Genomic DNA, 23,964 nt, shown 5'->3' with positions numbered 1-23,964 from the left:
TTGAGCGCAATAAAGGAAAGTCAATCCGACGCACACAGCAATGCTATATCTGTTTCATTTGCGAGGAATTAATTTTTAAGGACAATGCTGAAAGCATGAAGCGTCGATTTTCCGAGCAACTCATTATCAGTGACCTTGGACGTTAGAAGGCGCTCGATGTGTTCATGCTACCAATCTAGGCAACAAGAAGTTTATGACTTGACAGTTCGGTGAAGTCCGTCGGGCGAACGACACAACATTAGAATACGAGTGAACCGCGTTATTAAGGCACGCCTATTTGAGCGTGGGGCACTGTACCTCTCTGGCTCTGAAATCTTTTACGGAAACAAAAGCGTTAGTTCGACTTCACAGGCGTACTGACCTCGGTCTGGTGCGATAAATTGCGCAGTGGCTTTTAAAGTGTTTACAGAAAATATAGATTAAAGACAGTGAGTAGTTGCCGCGTACACTGATTAGTTACATATGTTTTGTTACGCGGCAATAGGAGATGCTGTCAATCTTGTTAAAACGTTGGTGGTATATTTAGGAAAATCTGTCTGCAAATAAATGCCGTTGGAGCAGGTACACCAAGCCATTACAAGTTTTAAGTGTTTTATCTTGTATGAAACGTTTGCAATTTTGCAAAGCTATATCGGCCAAGAGACAGAAAAAAAATACCTTTTTTAAAACATTTTTGCGTATTCCGACGTTAATAATACCTGAGAACATTTTGACTCACGCAGCATTAGTTAAAGGTATGCGTCGTCGACATGAGGCAGCTAGATCAATAAATCTATCGGATTCGAAGAATCCAAATACCTAGAATTGTTCAAATCGAGATTATCAGATTGCGGGCGCAATATGCTCGGCATCGACAGCGCCATTTCACAACGGCAGCACAAAACACAAAATGAGCTGATCCTCATCCCGTCAATGGAGCGATGATGCCTTCCGCTCAGCCATACGTGTCAGCCCGCCTGGTTGCGTAAAGCGCAAAAAAAGAAAACGTTATGCGCTTTATGTAATGACTCACCATCGCAGTGGCATCATGTTTGCTTTCCGTTGTACACACTTACAGAGATAGTTGGTATATTGCCTCATTATATTGAGCACCCAACCGACGAAGTGTGTTTACTTGCGGGTACTAGAGCTAATGGCATAGGCTCCGTAAAGACCATCTTATATCCTCCTGCAAACAACCAGATGCGCATAGCTGGTTATAACGTAAGCCTTCCCAGCTTCGTCGTGCGAATATTTTTCTGCCTCCAGTAACCGTTCTCATCGCTTTCAGTGCAGGGCCGATTATGGCCACGCTATTCAGATAGCTGTATAACTATTACGGCCAACCAAAATTGCCCAGCCTAGCTGAAACTCATAATTTTGGAATCGGTTAAACAGCAACTACATTTCCAGCGGACGCTGCTTGATGGCAGGTACGGGGAGAGAGTCCGGAATGCTGGGGCACGGAACACATGTACATGGACAGCCACTCAAGTGCCGCACATTCTGCTAAACACATATGACCGCTGCCCCGTGCCTCTGCGATGCTCAAAAGTCACAAAAGCGCTGCTGCGTTTCTTAGGGTCCACCAGCTCATTATGTAAACCCCTCGTGATTTACTGAAGGATGAACACTTGAACATGTGTGTGTGTGTGCATGCGTGCCGTACGCACTTCTTCTCTCGTTCTTCTAGCATTTCTTTTTCGTCTTCTTTCTTCCCTTTCCAATATGTAGGGTAGCCGACTGGGCTCAGTCTGCATAACCTCGCTTTTTCACTCTTAACATTTCTCTCTCCGTCTTCTAATATGAGGTGAATCACGGTCGCGAACCTTGTCTGGAGAAGACAAGGTCCGTCCTTGTTCACTGAGCAGGACAAGCTAACGCTGTTAATAACACACGCAAAGCAAGACGTAGTGAGTGTGCGTAAACGGACGGTATATTTCCTGCTTGTCGCTTTATCTAGGCTAGTGTTGACTAAATAATAATTCATTCCAGAAGAAGCCGGCATTACAGGTTTCTTTCTTTTTTCGCTATGCTTCTATAGTGGCCTTGTCCCAGTCAATGTTGCGAGTATGGTTCGGGGCATGCTCGGCAGTGACGTTCGTAGTTTAACTATTATTTCTGACGTCATGTTTACGGCTCTTGAATTCTCTTGAGAACTTTCTTGTTTCACCGATATAAACCCGACGGCAATCAGCGCATAATATGTAGCAACTTAAGTATTTGGATTCGAGCTTGGCAATCTTCTTTTCACCAAAACCTTTACGTCACGTAAGTGCACAGTCAAATTCGTAAAGCAGCTCAACCGAGAACTTCTTGACGGATCCAATCAAAGCCGTAATTGTGGTCCCACGTAATTCATCTCCGCAACAAAGTGCATATACAAATGCAAACATCGCAATGCCGCACATTTCGCAAGAAAACTTTAGTCGAATCGATCACGTCGGCCGACGTGCTCTGAGAAACGACTCGCTTGCTGTCTTGAAACTTCTAGCGCCCGGTTCTCCTGTTCTTTCGTTGTTGTCGTTTTTCCTGACCAGCGAATCCTTGTATATTCATGAGCGAGCGCAGACCCGAAAGATTAATGACAGGAGCGTGTAATGGGAGTGCCATATATTAAATGCTCTGTGGCGCTTATCGAGATTTGCATACGCAGGAGCGTCTCAAGTCTTCCGCGTAGTTTGACGAGCGATCATCCTAAAGATGCGCGCATCCTTCCCTTGTTTTTTACCACTTAGGCAAACCCGAACGCTGGTGCTTCTTTCTTTCTATGGGCTTCCATCGTTCCTTCTTCGCCTGCAAAACCAATGAAAAAAAATGAAAAATGAAAAAATAAAAACAAAAAGGCTACCGAGAACGCGCAGAGCGACGCTGACACCAGCTGCTTTGTCTAAGACATCATCGCTAAACGTAAGCAAGGGGAAAAAAGGCTGTGTACTGAGACGAAAAGAAAATGACGCTGTACGGCTGGAGGAAACGGGAGCAACTATGCAGCGGCGGCCATAATGTTGGCGTCCAGAGACATCTCGTTAACGGGGGTGCGGCTACGACCAGCAAATGACCCAGCGTCCACAGGAGGCCGCCGACCATGGCACTCGGGAACCGCAAGAGTTCGTTAAGGCCGCATTTACTCGGAAAAAAAAAATCATCGGGACTTCCCGCGAAGCGGCAGTGAGCACTTTCGCTCATTACAGCGTGTATGTCTCGAGTAAGAGCTCGTATTCTGGACTAGGAACTTTTAGGACACTATATGACTATGCATATAGAAAACGGGAAGGAGAAAAAAAATCAATAGCCATTCCACTCTGTGAAGGTGGATGACCAGCGAAGCTGTTTAGCATACGACACAGAGGTGACACAAAATTTTGAACAAAGGTAATGACTCATTTACCGTGATCGTTATATGCACTCGCGTGGACGACGGGACCGCCGCCCAGAGGAACCGGATGAAACTAGACACGCGTGACGTTTCGACGCCACCGGTACCACGGGAGAGGGGAACGAAAGGAAGGGATACACGCAAGCGCTTGGAACGCCGACAAAGAGAAGGCGGTGCTAACGTAGACATGGCCGACGCAGGACTAAGTGTAGTATCTGTTCTTATCAGCTGAATATCTGATGGACCTAAGATATTAAAATTATTTTTTTGCAAGAGTGCTTGAAGACTGCTTCACCTTTGCCGCAGGTGGGTCTCGTACTTCACTATCCTTGGGGTCGGCCCACGGTTTTTTGTTTTGCGGACATCGATCCGCTGGAAACTTTCCACACACAGCTTCGTTGTAAAAATGTGCCCAAGTGTGGAGTGGAAGAAACGAATAACGCAGCGGAAAATGAACGTTGCCAGCACAGTTCGCGCCATACCAACGCAGTCATATATATATATATATATATATATATATATATATATATATATATATATATATATATATATATATATATATATATATATATATATATATATATATATATATATATATATATATATTAGCGGATTCTGGTGACGTTCCTCTGGCCATCAACCATTATATATTAGAAGTAAGGAAGGAAGGAAGGAAGGAAAAACTTTAATGCTCTATTTACAGCTTTCAGCGGCTAACAGAGGTCTTCATGTTTTGCTGAAGTCTCCGTCGTCTTGAGTGGTCGGCGCCCCTATTCCAGAGCACCGCTGAGCCTGGCCACTTTGAGAATGTGTTGCACCAATCCTTTTTGGACTGTGAGCACGCCGCTGGTGAGCAGGCCGTCCCACTGTTCCGCACTGGGTTTCTTTTCTTTGTGGAAAGAGAAGTGATTTCTGCACTTCCATGTGATGTGATATAGTGTTGGGGTGGCCCCACACCATGGTCATGTGTCCCTGTATTGACTGCGAAACATCTTATGTAGGATGTGTAGATTGGAGACTGTTCTTGTCTGCAACCTTCGCCAGCCGACTGCTTCGTGTTGTGTTAAATATGGGTGGGGTGGCGGATATATTATCCTTTTGCCTCGGTGATGGTTTAATATTTCCGTGTACGTTGGTTCCACCGTCATAGTGGTATCCCGGTCCATTGACTGTCCCACTCGGTATGTGAGCTCGCGAGCTAGACTGTAGGCCCTCTGGTTACCCTCTATTCCGGTGTGACCCGGCACCCAGAAAATCGTATGCAGTATCTTTTCGTTCGGAAGCCCTGCCTCGAAGAGGATTCGTAGCGCCCCTTTGTTGATTCTACCTGCCGTGTAATTTCTGCATGCTTCTTTGGAGTCTGTTTCTACGGTAACCCTCCGCCGCTGGCTCTAGCAGCGGCGGAGGGTTACCGTAGAAACAGAAGTAGGGAAAGCACAGGGCAAATCAGGACAAATCCATTCTAAGGCTGGATAGTCGGAATTACATGTGTCTCTGTGCGGTCCTTCGTGTGGCATCTTCATCCATAACCGCTGCTCGAAAGTCAGTCTGACATTCAGAGCTCGCAACGTACGTGCCACTCGCTCGTGTGCGAACTAGACAGAGGTTCACAGGTATATGGAGATCTGTGCTGACTAGAAGTGTTTGAATTAAGGATGTTTCAGTCTGGCGAAGCCAACGCTGTGACAAAAGCGCTTGTCTTCGTCCTGAGGAAGACAAGTCTCCTTGTCAGAACGTGGGCTTGCTTTGGACTGACGGTATTCTTGCTCGACCGCTGTAGACAACTTTGAGCACTATCCTAGGTAAACATTGACCACTAGTTAAATGCAAGCGCAAGGTGCCGCGTGACAGTCTACAGAACGTCTCTAAACTTCGGGCAGACTACATGTTCTGCGTGCTCGTCTTAGCCGCTTAGACGACGAACCGTTCTTGGACGTGAAGATACTGGGACCTTGGCCGCAGATCTCTAGTACGCACAAGGCCACCCCAGTGCTAAAGCTTCTCTTGAAGGCAAACGGAACAGACGAGTGCTTGTTGCTACATACGTGAGTAAACATTCACCTTCCGGTGCGGGCACAATGCCTGTCCTTCTTATCCTTCTTTTGCCCTTACCCGCGTGTAGGGTAGCCAACCGGGCGCGACCTTGCTGAATCTCCCCGCCTTTTCTTGTTTATCTTTCCCTCTTTCTTTCCCAGGTAAGCTGATTAGTGCTTTCACATACTTGTCCTTTTAGTCATACTAATAATAATATAATATATGGGGTTTTACGTGCCAAAACCACTTTCTGATTATGAGGCACGCCGTAGTGGAGGACTCCGGCAATTTTGACCACCTGGGGTTCTTTAACGTGCACCTAAATCTAAGTACACGGGTGTTTTCGCATTTCGCCCCCATCGAAATGCGGCCGCCGTGGTCGGCATTCGATCCCGCGACCTCGTGCTCAGCAGCCTAACACCATAGCCACTGAGCAACCACGGCGGGTTTTTTTTAGTCATACTGTTTATACAGTCTGTCCAGAGATAAAATACGCTAAGAAGGTTATTTCTCTTCATGAATATTTGTAATCAGCAGACTTCCAAATGGTTCGCTCATGAAAAGTCTGCACCCATTATATGAAAACGAGCTAAAAGACCAGATGTCCGGAGTCTGTATACATACAAGCTGTAGAATACAGAACATTCTATAGCGTTTGCCTAGACTTGCTTGCGAGGTTAACCGAGTCAAAAGTGAGGCTCCTCGCGCAGTGAGCTTCGTCATCGTGCTAGCATGCACCTGCTGTGCAACTTGAACCGGGCTCTCTGTGCTTGGCCAACGACGAAGCACAGTTTGTTTGTTAGACGTGCTCTACGCAAGCGGGCGAGCCGAAGGACGAACTAGCTTCTTTTCTCCGTGTTTTTCTCGTATTTTTATTCTTCATTCATATCCTACAACGAGTTCTCCATAATATATGAACTAAACATGACAGAAATGTTCCTCGCTCGATCGCTTGCTGAAGTAATAAACAGTTTTCACCGCGGCCGCCTTCTTTATTTTTTTATGCAAGCCGCCGCTGTGTTTACGAAAGCCGGCTAAAGAACGCCTTGTGTGCGCTCGCACGTACGCCCTGCCACGATGAATACGATGCAGATTTCTGGAAGTTTTGCGGCGTCCTGCAGAACAAACATATGCGTTCGTAGAAACTTGAAGCTCCCCACCGCGAGGTTCAGGTGATTTTTCATCGTGCATAATTGCCCACCAAGCCGTCAACGCTAAGTATGAAATTACGATCCTTCGGCTAACAACAAGAAAAAGTTATTTAAAAAATATCGCCAGGGCGCGTTCGAAATTGCCAGAGTTCGTTAAAACGGTGCCTGCGCTCATCATAGTTAATGGACGCTCTTGTTAGCAGCTAGCATTAGGAGCAGCAGCAGCACTATCCATTTACTTGAAAAGACCGTACGCGGGAGGGGGTGGTTCCTTCATAACCCTCAAATGAAATCATCGCGTTAGCAAGGTTGGATTAGCGATTGATGGTACGAAGTCGGCCATGGTAAAGAGATCGCACTAGCTGTGAAACTGACAGCATAGCGCTTTCAAGTCAGAAGCAGCAAACTACAACCAGTGTTCATGCGCCGTCTGCCTCTCAGAGCAAATTCAGAATACGCTGTGAAAGTGGCGACGACATTCAACGTCCACCTTCTTGACCAAAGGGAAGAAACGATACCGCGAAGTTTACACGACGAATGTAGGAAGACTTAAAAGCAAAGCCTGATATTTTCAACCAGTCGCGCGTGCCCTTGCCACGAAGCGGCCAATGCGCAGCCTGATGCAGGCGACGTTCGGCGCTACTTTCGACCGCACGTTGCAGCAACCACCTACGCACTGCTCGCAGTTTCCCCAACAGTGCGCAGTTTTGGCGCGCCGGAGCACAGCTGTTTATGCTGCCATGGCGTGCCGTCGCACTGTTTGCTTAAGTTCGTTGCCTGACATGTTTACCCAGAGTCGACGGTGCGCGGCGCCGCTTGGTCATCGATGTTTTATGTAGCTTAAACCCGTGACGCTAACGCTATGAAACAAGAAACTACTCGATCGGTTAATATCAACAGCATGCGGGGTTTTGTGCTTTTGTTATTTTTTTGTTTTCGATCCACCCAAGTCTTACGCGTTGCTGCGGTTTCATCTGTTTAGATACCCGTGCGTACTACACTGGGATAACGATGCTAGCATCGGTGGAAGGCATATTTGTGTAATCCAACAGCGTTCCGCAACATGCAAAAGTAGACGCAAAAAATAAGGTCAACTCTACTTGCGGCGTCGAGAAATTGCAGAAGTCAATCCGATAGCACGTTGAAGACTAAGAACGCGGTAAGGACGGAATGCGCTGATTCTAAATCAATCAATCAATCAATCAATCAATCAATCAATCAATCAATCAATCAATCAATCAATCAATCAATCAATCAATCACTTTTGTTTGGGCTAAATAAAGTACGCCTGCAAACAGGTACGTAAAGAAAGAAAGAAAGAAAGAAAGAAAGAAAGAAAGAAAGAAAGAAAGAAAGAAAGAAAGTAATCAGACGAGAAAATAGGTGGTATAGAGAACGTAGCGAGAGCCAACTGTTCTACTGTTAGGCATAGACGTGTCAATTTGCGAACAATGCGCATGGCAGCTCAGCTTCTTTCTTTTCTTTTCTTCTCTTTCTTTCATTCTTTATTTTATTCTTTCTTTCTTTCGTTTTGAAAGCGGAAGTTTCATTGTACTTTGGTCCATGTAAGCGCAAACAAACAAGCGCACACTCGCACAGAAGCATAAACACAACACACATCTTCGCTTGATCGTGCGACAGTTCACGGGGTCAAGCGGGTCGCAGAGAAGAAATGGCTTTTATGCTGCCGACAGGCAGCCTTCATAACAAGGACGGCGACAGGTAAACAAACTCTGGCTCCGTTCTATGGGCGTAGCATCAAAAGCTAAGCACACAGGCGCAGACTTCTGCGCAATTGCAAGTTGTACCGCGTAGCCTTATTTTAGTGTTCAACGCTAGCGCAACACACTACAAAAATAAAATGTGCTCGCTTTTAGCTAGGTATATTTCACATTGCTTAAAGTGTGAACCATGGCCCGGACTAACAAATGAGTATGTTCTAACCTCGTTATAACGAAGCCGCATCTAACACGAATATGCCTTCGTTCTATCCGGTATTCCCTGAAAACATGTATTTTCTACATGTTGATATTCGCGAGAGATACTGTAGAGTTACCCAATGATAGGCAATATTTCTTTATATCCGTATTTGTTATATCTAGGTTAGCCTGTACTCACACAAGCACAGTTCGTAAGAGGACATGGCAACCAATGGTGATGTCGGACATATAAGCAAAGGCGGTGCCAGTAGGAAGCAGCACTTACGAATGAACAGCTTTGTGAATTAGGACCTAGATTGAGCAGTCTTTTCCATGTAATCAAGGCGAAAACAAGCAGACGAAGTGCATTACAGCCCAACTCTCAGCTTCTGTGCATATGAACTCGCTTCCATAGGGGCGTACTGCCACTACCCGCACCGCCTGCACAATAGCACATTACGATACGGTCATTTGGTCTGTCATGACGCTGCAGAAAATGAAGGCGTGAGAAAAAGTCTAGGCTCTCGAGAAACACAATGTAATTTCCATGACTGCGCATGTTATGCAGTGCCACGTTACAGGTGCACGCTTTCGTTTCTTTTTTTTTTTTCGGAGTCAAGGTCTCAGCAGATTCACACAGGTTTGGCGTATGTTGGATTGTATAACCACTTTCAGAAATAAACGAACCTTTCGCTTCTCCATAGCGTAGTAGTGAGTCAAAAACGGTATCAAAATGTAGATTCAAGAATCAAGTATTAGTCACAGAGTAGCTTAAATTAATGGCACGGGCGTAATCAGCGCCAATATAACCGAAAATTAACCACATTGCGCAAAACCCTTGAAAGAGTGCACCGCCGTAAATATAGGCATGTTGAGGCGAAGCCATCGTACGGCATACTTTTGGGAAATGGATCAAGTTCACTTGGTCTAAGAAGGGTTCATGTGATGCAATGTTGTTTGGAAGATGGCTTCGCCCGTGTCTAGAAGATGCGACAATTACTAACTGAGTGGTTAAAATTAATTGTACTGGTGTAATTAACGCCAATGTATCTGAAAAGTAACCACATTGCTCCATAGACTGCCTTATCTCTGCGATCGGCCCACCTGGCCTCTTTGTCAAAAAAGAAGTGCTAACGAAGTGGCGACGCTGAAGAACACTAGCTTGACACCTTCCACTAGGTTGGCACTAGGTTGCCACACCTTCCGCCAGAGGGTTTCTTTGATCGGCCTGCGAGCGTTTCGCCTAGGCATATATATACAGCTTAGTTGGTAATAACTTTATTGAATGGTCCGGCAGGTTTTTGGCGACCTGTGCTCAGGTCTCCCACAGCGGGACGTCGAGGTCTTGTCTCAGCGATACAGCTTCGCTGTAAAATTCTCGGCGCCAACCACGCTAGTGCCATTGCTCGCGCGTTCGTCGTCGCCTTCTTCCACAGCTGGCTCCGTCTTGCAAAAACTGTCATCGTCAGCAACGGCTCGAGCGGCGTCGTCTTCCACAGCTGGCTCCGTTGCCGCTCATCATTCTAGCGCAGAATTTCGCTTCTCTTCTGTCGTCGTGCTGGGGAGGCCGCGTTTACGAGGGTATGAGCCATGGCTTAAGGGCGTATGAGCTTAAGGGTGTTTCTGTGGTCGGACCGCGAGCTTTTCGCCTAGGCATATACAGCTTTGCTGTAAAAGAGCAGGAAGGTTGTGAATTCGTCAAGTAGAGAAAGTCTGCTGGCCGATTGGGATGAAGATCCACGCAGCACAGATGCCGTGTGTAGACGCTTTGCGGGCCGGCGCTTGTCCACAGGAGTCTGTACTGTAGTTCCTTTCCAGGCCTGCTTTCCCCACTGGCGCTGGAGAGGAACTAGCAGCTCGAAGAGACATCGATACCTGTATGTCTCTACTCTGTGCCGTTACACGATGTGGAAGTCGCTCTCGTACATACTCGCATGCATTCAAAGCGGGGTGCTAACGACATTCAGCGCGCGCGGGCTTTTTGGTCAACCCTGGTAGCGTAAATCTTTCTCAACAGAATCGTTGACATGACGGCGTGTAGGTTACCCACGCGATTCCTTATCTGGAAGCTTCTGACACCACGCCGGCGAACTGAAACCTCGACGAAAAGACAGAAGTCGATGAGGAGATGTAGTCGACTTGCGCCCCTGCTCGCTTGGCAACGTGTGCTAACGCAATGACGTCGCTCTCCTATTGTTGTACTGTAGACTAGCTATATAATGCGTAACGCTGCACATGTGCCAGCGCCTATACCTGCACTGTTGCAGGTTGGCAAACTCACTGACTGACTGGCTCATTTTTATTGATTGATTGATTGATTGATTGATTGATTGATTGATTGATTGATTGATTGATTGATTGATTGATTGATTGATTGATAAAATGTTGGCAACTTTCTTCAACGGCTTTGTCCCAACATTTCATATTGTCTAGTAAATATACAGAAACAAGATGAACAGATGTGCGAATCAGAACATACGCACACACATACGCACAATGACGATAACTCAGCGTCAGTGCGCTTCAATTGATGAGCAATATAATGGGCGCGACAATACATTTCGTACAGTGTTCGTACAATTTGCACATAAGTGTTCACTCAAACTGAACAGGCACTACTAAAGAAAACAATGGAATGTAGGAATGTACAATACTAGAATCATTCACAAATGTAGAGACACTGTCACAATAAATACAAAGAGAGTGAGAAAATACAATATGTAAAAAAAAGCACATGTGTGAATAAATTAGTTAAAAGTATAGACAAAATACTGATCAATTAATTGAAATCGGATGGAACCGGATGCATACTGTTTACGTCGTAAGGACTACGTGTAGTGGAGTGCTCTTGCAATGTTAAATAAAGCGAGAGACAGGAGAAAAGAAACACGGGGAAGTCAATGAGACTCATGTCTAGTTAGCACCATACACGCTGGGCAAGGCTCATGGCAAGAGAGAAGGAAGGGTCAGAAGGAACGTTAGGCACACGCGCATGCCGGCGGTGCATACCTCATCCCGTGTTAACAGTCCCTAAAGTTTGTCGACCTACGGAAACTGCGACGACGACACGACCTACTTTGTGCACCAGCGGCGCTCCGCCTGTTGTGAGAAAGAGCCACAGTCTCTGAGTTTCTGGTTGCATAAGTATAGCTGCATCGTCTTCGCGTTCTCTTTTTTGGATGTGGCCTTCATATCGTCGACGGCATTTGTCACTCATTCCGCTAGACATCCCTAATGTAACGCGTGGAGTGTCGCCCAAAGTAGCTCCAGTAGAGACGTTATAAAGCTCGGCTGGCTGAAACCGCCGCACGAGAGCGAGGACGCCTTCTGACCGCTTTTCCATCGATCAACATACAGTCGTCGAAGCAGGCGGCCCTGACGCGCTTGGCTGCCTACTGAGGCCACAGCATGTGGCACGTCTCGCAAAAAGCGTGCAGTATTGGGGAAAGCAAAGATAACGCCGGCGGGACCAATTTCGACGTCGCGCAAGGATGGACTAACAAGATATGAGGCAACCACATGGTCAGCGTCAAAAGTACGGCAAGAATACGTTCCACACCAAGATTCCGCGCCAAGACTTTTGCAGAAGCGTAAGCTTCTGCAAAATGTGTCTACAAGATGTCTGTAAACATCTTATAAGATAGCTCACCTATTTTGCAACGGAGGAATTACGCGCCGTGAAATAAGTCATTACGGAACGTAACAGAGCGCTGTGACTTCACTATACTACATTGAAGCTGACCATTCTGCGACAAATATCTGCGTTATAAGCTCTTCCTTGGAGCGTTTGGTCCTCAAGTACAGATCCCTAGACTCGGGAGGTAAAGCGGCTCCCGCGGAGTTAAGGCAAGCCCTCCTACACCATCCAAACCAACCTATGGCTTCGATGGCACTGCACGATTTTGTCGGGAAAGCGCGGCTTGGCAACGCCTCGCTTAGTAATTCAGATCTCGTCTCGGGAGCGAGATGCTGCCGCTGGGCTACAATACGCGCTGGGTACACATGAAGGAGGCACGGAGCAAACACGAGCACGGTGCATTGCACAGTGGACGCCGTCGGTCGCGCGGCGTTGACTGCGCCGGCGCCGCGCATCTGCAGTGCCGTCCCGCCCTCCTGATGTGCACCTATACTGTGTACGTGGCTAACTTGAACATCTTGCCACGCTGCGTGCTGTAAGGGCGACGCGATTACGGCTAGCACTTTTCGTTTATTAGCATGAATATAGAGTGGAGGTCGGTGGCTTCTACTGGCGCCAGGTACTCCTCGTCTTTGCATGGCAAACAAAAAATAGAGGCACGAAAAGCGCACGAAAGCACTTAACACGGTCAAAGGCCGTGAACGTTGCGACACCAGTAAAGGTAGGCACAGACGAAGACACAAAAAGAGGCAGTCCGTAAATAAGCGAAAGTTTACAAACATGTATAAGAACACGCACTGAAGTTGTCAGTTTCTAGTTTCTTTTTTTTTAATAAACGTTCTCACTCGTGCTCAGTGGCGGCCTGCGATGGTCAAAATCTTATTTTTGAAATTAACAAAGAACAAGCGGGGGTAGGGGGCGGGGGGCAATCTTGAACCAAGGCCTTTCCCTTGATTGCACGAGTTCTTCCTCAATTGGTTTGTGTGCCGCTTTCGCTTTTCTCTTCCTCAGATACATACCATTCTTTGCGCACATCGGAGCAGCGACGTAACCCGAAAGCTTTACAAGGGACTGCCTCCATGGATATATTTACATCAGACTTTATTCAATATGTACTCTATGTTTTTGTCAAAGAGAATATGGTACAATAGGTTATAATACATTACTGTCCTTACTTTTCTTTTCCTAATTGCGCTACGTTCAGTTTCAGTTTGCGAAAATTTTGTCTCCTTAATTTCTCTATTGAAATTGTTAAACTTCTGTTTGCAGTCTACAATGCGTTGTTTACAAGTGCGGTTAGCCTAACTGTGTCCTTACTGAGCCTTTCTGGCACCTCACGCCGAGCGCTTTGTAGGCGACTTTTTCTGAGCATGAGGTACACGTGGCACAATTTCTTCAATAAGAGCCAAGAAAAATCATACATCTAAAGCTGGAGCATGTTTCTGAGTATAGCAAAAAAAGATTCTTCTCTCGGATTTCGATTCACGTCTGAAACAACTATTGATGTTGTTATTATTATTATTATTATTATTATTATTATTATTATTATTATTATTATTATTATTATTATTATTATTATTATTATTATTATTATTATTATTATTATTATTATTATTATTATTATATAGTAGTAGTAGTAGTAGTAGTAGTAGTAGTAGTAGTAGTAGTAGTAGTAGTAGTAGTAGTAGGTCTTTTATGCACTTAGGTAGATGGGCCACTGTTTATATGCCGTTCAATAATTCTGAACATAAATCGTAATCATTCAATTCTAATCCTCCCTAAAGTGTGCTTTATACCAGCTTTTGCCACCAATCCTGAAACTGACAAGTGACCATAGAGATTAAAAAAAAGCTCACAGCATTATTTTGAACTCTTTCTAACATATATCAGAATATATAAAGTATTATTATAAGTAAAAAGGTCCCAAACAGTATTAGCGCACTCAAGGTCGGTTAAGTATCTTGTAAAACATCTTGTATGCTGAAGGCTTCGTTTCCCAGGAATAATTGCGTAGGAACGTTTCAAGTGACGTACTTCAGATATATTACCCGCCAAGGTCGCTTAGCTACTATAGCGTTACGCTGCTGAGCGCGAGATCGCGGAATCGAATTCCGGCCGCGGCGGCTGCATTTCGATGGGGCCGAAATGTTGAAACACCCGTGTACTATACAGTGGGGGCACGTTAAAGAACCCCAGTTGGTCAAAATTAACGCGGAATGAGATCGTGGTTTTGGCACGTCAAACCAAAGAATCTTATTTAATTAATTTTTTTCAGTTTTGGTATTCTTGGATTGAAATAGTTTTTCACTGCACCAGAAACAGACGACGAGAATTAGTGCGTTCAGAAAATAGCAAAAGCCGCACAACATTTATAGACACACTCGATCTCAGTCAACGTGAATTCGGTGGAGCGAAGCTCTCGAGTGTTCCAGACAAAAGAAACGCGCTTTCATAAGAACTGGAACCCGGTAATTCACAACCCGCGGCAGGTTTCTTTCTTAAATGTCAACGGTCCGAATTCTGCGAACGATGAGCACGTCGACGCTTTCGTCATCGTCGAGACAGAAGTGTCCAACTTCGTCAGAACTCGCTCAACCTGCATGTTTGGAACCCCCCTCCCCTTTCGGTGAGTTTTCTTCCTTTTTAGACTTTTTCGGTTCGTACGAGTGAACGGCCTGACAGAATGCCCGCCACGTCAACACACTGTGACGTGACCGGAATCAATTGTACGGTTAGAACCCCCTTCTTGTAACAAAAGCGTTACCGCGTATATTCCTTAGAACGTACGCCAGCGCGACAGCCGCACACCCAAACATGAACAAAAAATGCCGGGCAGATATTTCTCACCGCAATTCGCGCATCAAGTTCCCCTCAAGGCACACAGTGATGAACAGATTGCTCGCTCGACGTCAGTGCGGCATTAGTGTGGCACTATTGCATCGACCTCACTTCGTCATACGACGCATAGCAGTTCGATAATGTTTGTCTCCACACAAACACAATGACTGCACATCGTTGTCTTCTTAGGGCTTAGTTTGCAAACCAGTACGTGAACACGGAGAGTATAACCACTAATGAAAAAAGAAATGATCGACCATTCAAACTAATGCGCATAATATTGCATTCACATACATTGCACGGGTTCTGCGTCATTATGCGTACATCCACTAAAGACACGCGCTGCAATCCCCTGCTCAGGCACCGATGCGGCAACTTCATTTGCATGATGAGCGGCGGAGACACGCACCAAGCAGACAGCCGTGCAGATAGAGAGGGCCACGCTCCACGAACTATTTCACCAGAAAATTGCTCCTTCGCCGTTTTGTTTCGGTGGCGTACATCCCGCGTGCGATTGTCGAGCACAAGAGACTCAAATCATTCTTTTGTCTGTACGTGCATGCCACGCGGTATATTGTTCGAAAAGCAATGACGACGGATGCGCCTACTTGATTAGAAGACACGGAGGAGCAGAGGCGTAATAACGAAAGCAACAATCTCGCGGTTTTGGGAACACCGCACACACCACGCACAAAAAAAAAAGAAATAAGAAGAACGTCGGAAAAAAACAGAAATAATGAACAAAACGCCGAGAGAAGACACGAGGTGGAAGCCCTCTCGATTACCTCGCGTCTGGGTCTTCGCGTTAATCGAAGCAGTCACGACACCCAATCATTATTTCGCGTGCCCCCTTCTTTTTTCACTCTCCATTTCTTTCCTCTTTTTTTTCCCACGCTGTTCTATGCGATAATCTCTCGTTGCCGCGTATCCCTAGGGCTTATAGGAATTGCGTCTCCGCCAATCACTTGCGCCGGCTGACACATGTCACGTTTCGTGACCAGTAACAAGCAGCCGAGATAGCATTCCTTGTACGAAGCAGTGCCCGGGGAATTGCTCTGAGGATTGGCCGCAACTGCAAGCGGCCACGAAGAGGAGATCATTGGCACTCCGCCAAGAAAGAGAGGCAACACAAAAGAAGAAGAAACAGGCGAGGAATCGAGTAAAGAGAGGCAGATTCGCCGAAACCCATGGTTATCATACTCCGTGGTGGCTCGGTGGATGCGATGTTCTGCTGCCGATCACGTGGTAGTGCGTTCTTTTGCCTGTGGCAGAGGAAACGTTTGTTCGGAGCGGAATGTATGGGCATCCGTCAGCAATGTGAAAGGGTACGCCAACTTATTTTGAATGTAAATAAGCTTGCCCTTCGTAAAAGTGTCCAATGGGATTAACTTTTTAACAGTATAACTAATTGTTATGTACTAGGTTCCTAGGTTTGAACCCACGCACCACGAGATATCGTCGTATAAAAAGAAAATTCGCTGTTCCCTTTTTCATATTGCTCATAACTGTACATGCGCTTTTAATAGGCTTAATATGTAATAAGTTTAACAACAATAAAACTCATACTGATTCTTCTAGCATAGCAAATAGTTTCAGTGACTACTTCTATAATATATATACAGCAGTCGTCATATGACTACTACTTATCCCATTTAGCGCTGAAATCATTCTTTTTTTCTTTCTCCCGTAACTGCAGATGAGGTGTTCCATGGTATTAGCTCTAATGAACACCACCCCGGGCTTAGAAAATGTTTCTATATTTCACCTAAAATTTGTTGCACCGCTTATTTCTGATACACTTTGTATTACAAATAATAATATCTTTAAATGTGGTATTTTTCCCACTTCGCTTAAAAGGGCTAAGAAGAAGAGAGAGAGAAAGAAGTTTAATGACACGAAATGCCGAGAGGTCGGCCTGAGGTATATTCCTCTAGCCAGCTACTCGGCATTGGGGGAAGGGGAAGTGGGAAAGAAAGAGGGAAGAAAGAGGTGCATGATGGGTGACGATGACGATAGAAGGAAGATGTAGAAAATATGGCAAGCAATTGGGCATGCTCAAAGTCTGCAGTCCAGGCCTGTAATTTTTAAAAAGTTCAGTAATGCCTTGATGGCCTTAAAACTCGACTGAGCGTCTGGCCAAGAGCCTAAAATAATATCCTCCGACAACGGTTCACTGTCGAGACGCGTAAGGTCCTTGACCAACCTATCACGCTCTTCCACGAACTTAGGGCAGTCACAAAGCACATGACCTATAGTTTCAGTCACATTGCACACCTCACAGTGTGGAGACTCGGTGCGTCGCATGAGGTGCACGTATCCGCGCGTAAACGCTACCCCCAGCCTTAGTCTGTGCAGAAGACTGGCATCGCTTCGTTGAATTTTCGGTGGTAGCCTAAGATTATTCCTGTACACAAGGTGATAAAACGGAGGTGTTTAACTATCATCCTATTTCTATTCTATCGCCGATTAGTAAAGTTGTTGAGATGTTATTTTGTAAGCGCCTAAATAATTAGTTATACAAATTTAATTTGTTGCAATCTTCTCAACTTGGTTTTTGCGCTGGCAGTTCGACTAACTTAGCTTTAATATCCCTAACCGACTACATTCGTCACTCGATTGATATGGGTAACTTCGTCGGTTCAGTATTCTTGGACTTCACTAAAGCTTTTGATACAATGAATCATAACATACTTTTACTAAGCTGGAAGCCCTGGGAATTACCGGTCCAGTACTAAAACTCCTAAAATGTTACCTACATGATAGAGAACAAACAGGTTTTTTTGGAGGTGCTTATTCTGATACTAAAGTTATTAACCGAGGTGTACCACAAGGCTCCATACTAGGTCACTTACTATTCTCTCTATATATTAATGATTTACCCACTTGTCTTAAGTCGGCACATTGTGTACTATACGCAGACGATACTACAATCTCGTTGCGTGAAAATTTTTTAACAACCTTAATTCTCAAACTAAACAATGAGCTTGACCATATTTGCTTTGTGTTCATCCAAACATTTAATTATCAATCCTTCAAAAACTCAATTCATGATTTTCCGTTCTAGACAAAGAATACTACGTGCCTTGCCTGAGATAACTATAGATGGTCATCGCATTCCCGTCTCCGACTGTGTTTCATTTTTGGGCATCAAATCAGATTCTAACCTTAAGCTTTCTCAACACATTGCCTTCATTAAGCAAAAGTGTACTTTCGGTATTAGAGCATTAGTCAAATCAAGAACATACTTCTCTAAAGACGCATTATTGGCATCATACTTTGCCTTTATTCACAGTCACAATAACTATAGCATTGTTTCCTGGGGAAACACATATTATAACTGTCATATCTCGTCTATTCAGCACACACAAGACCAAGCAATACGCATTATCACTAACAGTAGGTTTTTCACGAGTGATACACTACTACTTCGTGAAAATAACATCCTTGTTGTAACGAACTTTTTCAGCTATCATCTAATAATTATGTTTTATAAGTTACATACTAAACAGCTGTCATACCAATTCATTGATTCAAGGTACCTCATCAATAACAATACCAGGTTCGCACGTCACTCCGATTTCCTACTACATATGGTTCATTCTAACTATGGAAAAATGAAGTCATCATTCGTTGCTATAAAACTGTGGAATGGTTTACCCGTCAGCATTAAATCTTCATGCTATCATACATTTAGTCTTGCCCTTAAGCTGTTTTATATGTGTAACTAAATTTACGTCATTCATCACACTACATTTCCCATTTTTATGTATTGACACTCTTTTCTTATTTTTTTTATGCCCTATAGGCTTGTATACATACAATTTGTTTTCATTGATTTTGTTTTTCTATGTTGTATTTTCGCGATTGTGTTCGTTTCTTTTAGTTAGCTTGCTCTTCTTTGATACATCTTTACATTGTCATTATTAACCGAGGCTCCCGTTGCAGTTTTCGACTTTGGGACTTACCACTTTGTATCTTACCCATTCATTGTATCTAAAGAATAATAAATCCCGGCCACGGCGGCCGCATTTCGATGGGGATGAAATGCGAAAACACCCGTGTGCTTAGATTTAGGTGCACGTTAAAGAACCCCAGGTGGTCAAAATTTCCGGAGTCCTCCACTACGGCGTGCCTCATAATCAGAAAGTGGTTTTGGCACGTAAAACCCCAAATATTATTATTATAAAGAATAATAAACTGAAACTGAAACTGAATGCTTAAAACATGGCATCTGTGATCCGTTTCCGTCTTGGCCGTGCTTTCCACGCATGCCGCTAGCAGAAGCATAGCCTTCGAGTTTGGTTTGCGCTATTCTGCGGGAGCCGTCGCTTGAGAATGTGTTTGGGAACGATGCACCTATTCCAGAAGAAGAAGAAAATACACTTCATTGATAGATAGATAGATAAACTTTATCAAAAGAATAATCAGAAAACAGCTAATGGTCGGGGCCCTTAGTCCAGGGCTCCGCTGGCTCTTGCCATCTTCTGAGCTCTCTTTATCAGCTTGAGCTGGTCGTCGAGGGCCGAGCTGGACAGCAGTGCCTCCCATTGCTCCCTCGTGGTGTTCGTGTCTAGGTGTTCTATGTTTTGTAGTATGCACTCCCACGTAATGTGGTATAAGGTTGGCGTGGCGCCACACCATGGGCATTCGTCCCTGTAGGCTGTGGGGTGTATCCGATGTAATATGTGTAGGTTCGTGTAAGTGCCTGTCTGGAGCCTACGCCAGGCAGCGGCATCTTCTGTCTTTAGATTTCCATGGGGTGGTGGATATCGCAAGCGACAACCTCTGTGGTAGTTAACGATGGCTGAATACTCGAGGTCGACAGGGTCCGGGTAAAGCACGGCACGGCAGTTTCAGTTGTGGTGGCTTCAGGTGACGGCTCGAAGTCGCTGGACTCGGGCAGCACATTAGGCTTGCCCGACGGCACAGAGCTGGTGTTCCAGTTACAAATTTCTTTTATTGCGATACAAATCCTATGGACACTCCAAGCGAATGTTTGTCGTCATGAGGTTCCGTATATATTTAGGTGCATGTATGCTATATACCGTGCCATGCTATATAACCTGAGGTATGTGCGCGTTATATTGCTACGCCATGCTGTCGCTGAAGTTGTCATACCAGGTCTTACATTCTTGACAAAATCATTCCTCAGAATTTTCAGAATAGCAGCGCACAAACAAATGTCATGAAACAAAACACTGACAGCGCATGCCTTTTATTTTAAATCTTCTCAGCCTTAAATATTTAAAGTGCGAAGCAATAACAGAGCTCAAACCTGAAAATAATGTAATTTTATTGGCACGGCTGTGCGCTACCTCCGCGATCGGCCTAGGAAAGAGGTTTGAAACTAATCCAATACGAAAAAGTGGTGGTAAAGTCCCTAAGAAAGACGCTGGCTTTAAATAATAAATGTAAGTGAAACTATCCGATGACACGATTTAAACAGAGGACCCCTAGCACTATAGCTCGTTTTTACTTATATAGACAGCTTACGTTTACTTCAATCCATACTGCCGCTACAGCTAGGAGCCTTACACTTGGTGTAATATTCTAACATGTTGCTATCGCATTCATTGCTACGCCCTTATGTCGAAACTGTGAAATTTTTTTGTTTGCCACTGCTTTGATATCGTTCAAATTTCGCAGAAATATCAGAATTTCACGTCCTGATAGCTCAACATAATGCTTTGCACTGACATTTCCATGATTTAAAAAGAAAGAGAGAAAATCGCATTTGCTCTCGTCTGAGCCCCACAAGGTATGCACATCTTAAGAAAACCAGTATGAGAGGCCGTGTTTTGCCGTATATCAGACGCACAGGAGGCGAACAGGTGACTTTGCAGGCGACGTTTTTGGACGCTACTTATGGCGAGGCGCGAAGAGAAGACAAATCAGATTATTATTATTTTTATTATTATGGTTATTTTACAGACTAGGAGAGCAACGGGCTCAAACGTTAAATTAAGCGTCAGGACCATAAAATGCTATCACGTTGCGAAATTTGACCGATGACAAAGTGGCGGTAACGAATCTTTTTTTTTCATTCTTTTTTATTTTTTAAGATAAAAACTCAGGTCATTGTACATATCAAATAGTCTGGCGTGGCCATATGTATGCCGTGGCGTTTTTCATAGAGCAAGTGTTGCCGCTGATACGTTCAACACGATCAATCGCTCAATCAAACAATGAATAGTTAGAATCACAGGTTGACTACCCTTTAAGAAACTAAGTGACAAGACGCAGGGAATACGAAGGAAAGGGAGAAATAAATGAGGAGACGCCCCTAGTACACACCTTGTGTATTTTTGAACAGTTTCAGCTGCACTCTGTAGACTGCTACGATCTACATGGTTATGGGAGTTGATAGAGCAATTACACTGTTCTGGCAGCGATGCCGGATTGGATTCCTGCCCTATAAAAACATTGTTGATAACCCCGAACCCGTTTCAGATGGATACGCCATTAAGACCCCTGCGACACCTTAGTGACCTTATGATGACCTTAGTGACCTTTTGCAGTCTCTTTGAAAGATGGATCGTGAATCTGCTCATTATCTGACTTCTTGAACGTTTATGGTAACTTGCATTAATCGTTTGGTTTGCTTCATTCTTCACTGTCTGCAACGTTCTTTTATTTTCGTGCGTTTGATATGTTTCATGCATCCCTGTTTTATAAATCTTAATAAGATTGCACGGCATTAACATCCAAAATGCAAACAATTCAAGCATGAAAACCACACTCCAGTGGCATGGTACATTGCAGGTAATTATTGACGTAGGACACTAGAAATTTTGTAATAGATTTGAAAGTGCAAAAACCGAAAACTTACAACGAAAGTAATCTAGCTAAACGCCTGGACAGCGCCACCATATAATGAATGCCTAGAAGTAGGGGTGTGCGAATATTCGGAACTCTCCAATAACAAATCGAATAGTGCCCTATTCAATTCGGTCTTCGAATCGAATAGACATAACGTCCTATGTAATGACAGAAACTTGATAACATTAAGAGTACTAGGATGTGAGCATCATGTTATATTTTGGTGATAACGGCTATTCATCATTCGGATCTATTCGAAAAGTATTCGATTCAATTTGATTCGCTTTTGGCACTATTAGATTCGCATTTAATTCGGCCTCAAAAATCACTATTCGGACACCCCTACAGTATGAAATACTGATGCATAGGCCTTTGTGGAATTCGGCCTGGGCTCTCTTTCTTTATTTTTGTGTCTGTTTTCTTCTAGAAAAAAAAACCGGAACAGTGTTGTTCCGGACAGCGTTGCAGCTTGTTTCTTTCATTATTATAGTGGTGCCATATGAAGTTACCCTAAAACATTTCTGGACCGCCTTTTCGCATTAGACAAAATATATCACAAGGGGGTTTACGCTCTCCAGAGCGCCATAAGCCTATGCTAGGTGGATTTTCTCATATCAAATTTAAAAAAAAATCATTCGTGAAATCGTGTTGAAATACATCAAAGCAAACGTCCACCTCGCCATAAAGTGGTGCCCACAGAGCGCGCGTGGGCGACCCCAGCCTCTCGAGCCTAATTAACCTTGCGCGAAAATACGCCGCGAACGGCGGCCGGCCTACGCACCCTGGCAGCGCAATCACCGCCGGCAGCGACGCTGTGTCAGGCTTTTAAAGCCGGTCTCTCGCTCTCCGCGCTGCAGCCGACTCGCTCGAGGGGCCGTCGGCGGTGGCCGAGTGGGGCACGAGCTGGGCACGCTCTCTGTGCTCTCGCCGGCCATGCAAATGAAGCGGCGGCTGCGCACGGAACGTAAGTACGCGCCGTGCAAACACAGACTTACAAACTCGAACGCACACAGAGGCGCGACACTGAACAATGAAGGAGAAGGACGAAGTTCAAGCCTCTGTCACACACGTGCAGACACCTGCACGAAGGGAAGAGGGGAAGCGGGGGAAAGCATTAACGGGGAGGAAGCAAGAGGGAGCGAACTGAGGGTGGCGTGCGTGGCGTCATGGCGTGCACGCATACGCGCTTTCGAACGAACGCGGATGCATAACGCCCCGATGCATGAAAAGATGTTTAAGAGGAGAGAAGTGGAGGGGCGATGGAGATGGAGCAAACGCAGCTCGATGGCGCGCACGTACGCGTTTTGAACGGATGCCTTGCACGTGGAGATACTCACACGTCGCGCATGTATTGTTATGGCACGCAAGCAGCTCTGCGACAGGTGTAGTGTGCACCACAGAAACTGAAGTACGCCGGTACATCGGCAACGACGCGCATGCCTTCGTTTCCACGCGAATACGCGTCAAGAAACACAGGTGCGGGCGCACGCGTACAGAGAGACAATTACATCCGTACACTGAGACACGTCAGCCAAGAGCGAGAAAGGTGCGAAAGTGAAGATGAAGGAAAATCAACGAGCGAAGCAACGAGACAGCGGCAGGCCTTCTTCCTTGCGGTCTGCATTATCGATTGTCTTCGTCGCCATCCTCGCAGTACTGTTCGAGGGGAAACTAGGAGTCTGGCGGTGGCAGTTGTGGCGCGGCTCCCGAAGTGTCTCGTCGCTCGGAGAGGGCGTACGAAGGTGCGCAATTAGTCGAGACTCGCCCCCCCCCTCCCCCCTCCCGCGCGCGCTATGGCTCGGGTTCCTTGTAGACCGCCGTTCTCTCTTTGTGGTTCGTTGTGACCAGAGGGCGTGCGGGTTTTTCTCTTTCAAAGTGGGCTGCGCTCTACTTTCTCGCGTACCGGCACTCGGCTCTCGTCGAGAAATTCCTTAATTCCCGACAACGCAGCAAGCTGGCAGCCGCAGTGGCTCTATTTCGCTCACGCGGGGTCACATAGGCCAAGCTGTGGTCATGTTCATTGGCTCGTCTCTCTCTCTCTCTCTCTCTCTCTCTCTCTTGCGTCGTCACTTTAATTACCATTCTCGCAAGGACGGCTAGCAACTGAGAATTTATTCGGGCTAGTTGGCTTCTTTCGTGGGAGGTGTTTGGTTCCGTTTACGTCCTTTTCTCCGATTCGTTTAAATAAACGCACTGGAAAAACTGAAG

At 45.3% G+C, this 23,964-nt stretch overlaps 1 protein-coding gene and 1 pseudogene across 2 annotated transcripts in view; both read left to right on the top strand.

Moving 5' to 3' along the window:
- The window catches only part of LOC135906229 (cubilin-like), a 255,316-nt gene that overhangs the window by 123,482 nt on the left and 107,870 nt on the right, over nt 1-23,964 (top strand). The gene's annotated exons all lie outside the window — the stretch shown is intronic.
- LOC135906338 (U2 spliceosomal RNA) lies at nt 3,535-3,707 on the top strand (annotated as a pseudogene).

This window comes from Dermacentor albipictus, chromosome 5, assembly GCF_038994185.2.
Source record: "Dermacentor albipictus isolate Rhodes 1998 colony chromosome 5, USDA_Dalb.pri_finalv2, whole genome shotgun sequence".
NCBI classification, from domain to species: domain Eukaryota; kingdom Metazoa; phylum Arthropoda; class Arachnida; order Ixodida; family Ixodidae; genus Dermacentor; species Dermacentor albipictus.
Note: the sequence above shows the minus strand (reverse complement) of the source record. Positions and strands in the feature narration are given on the sequence as shown.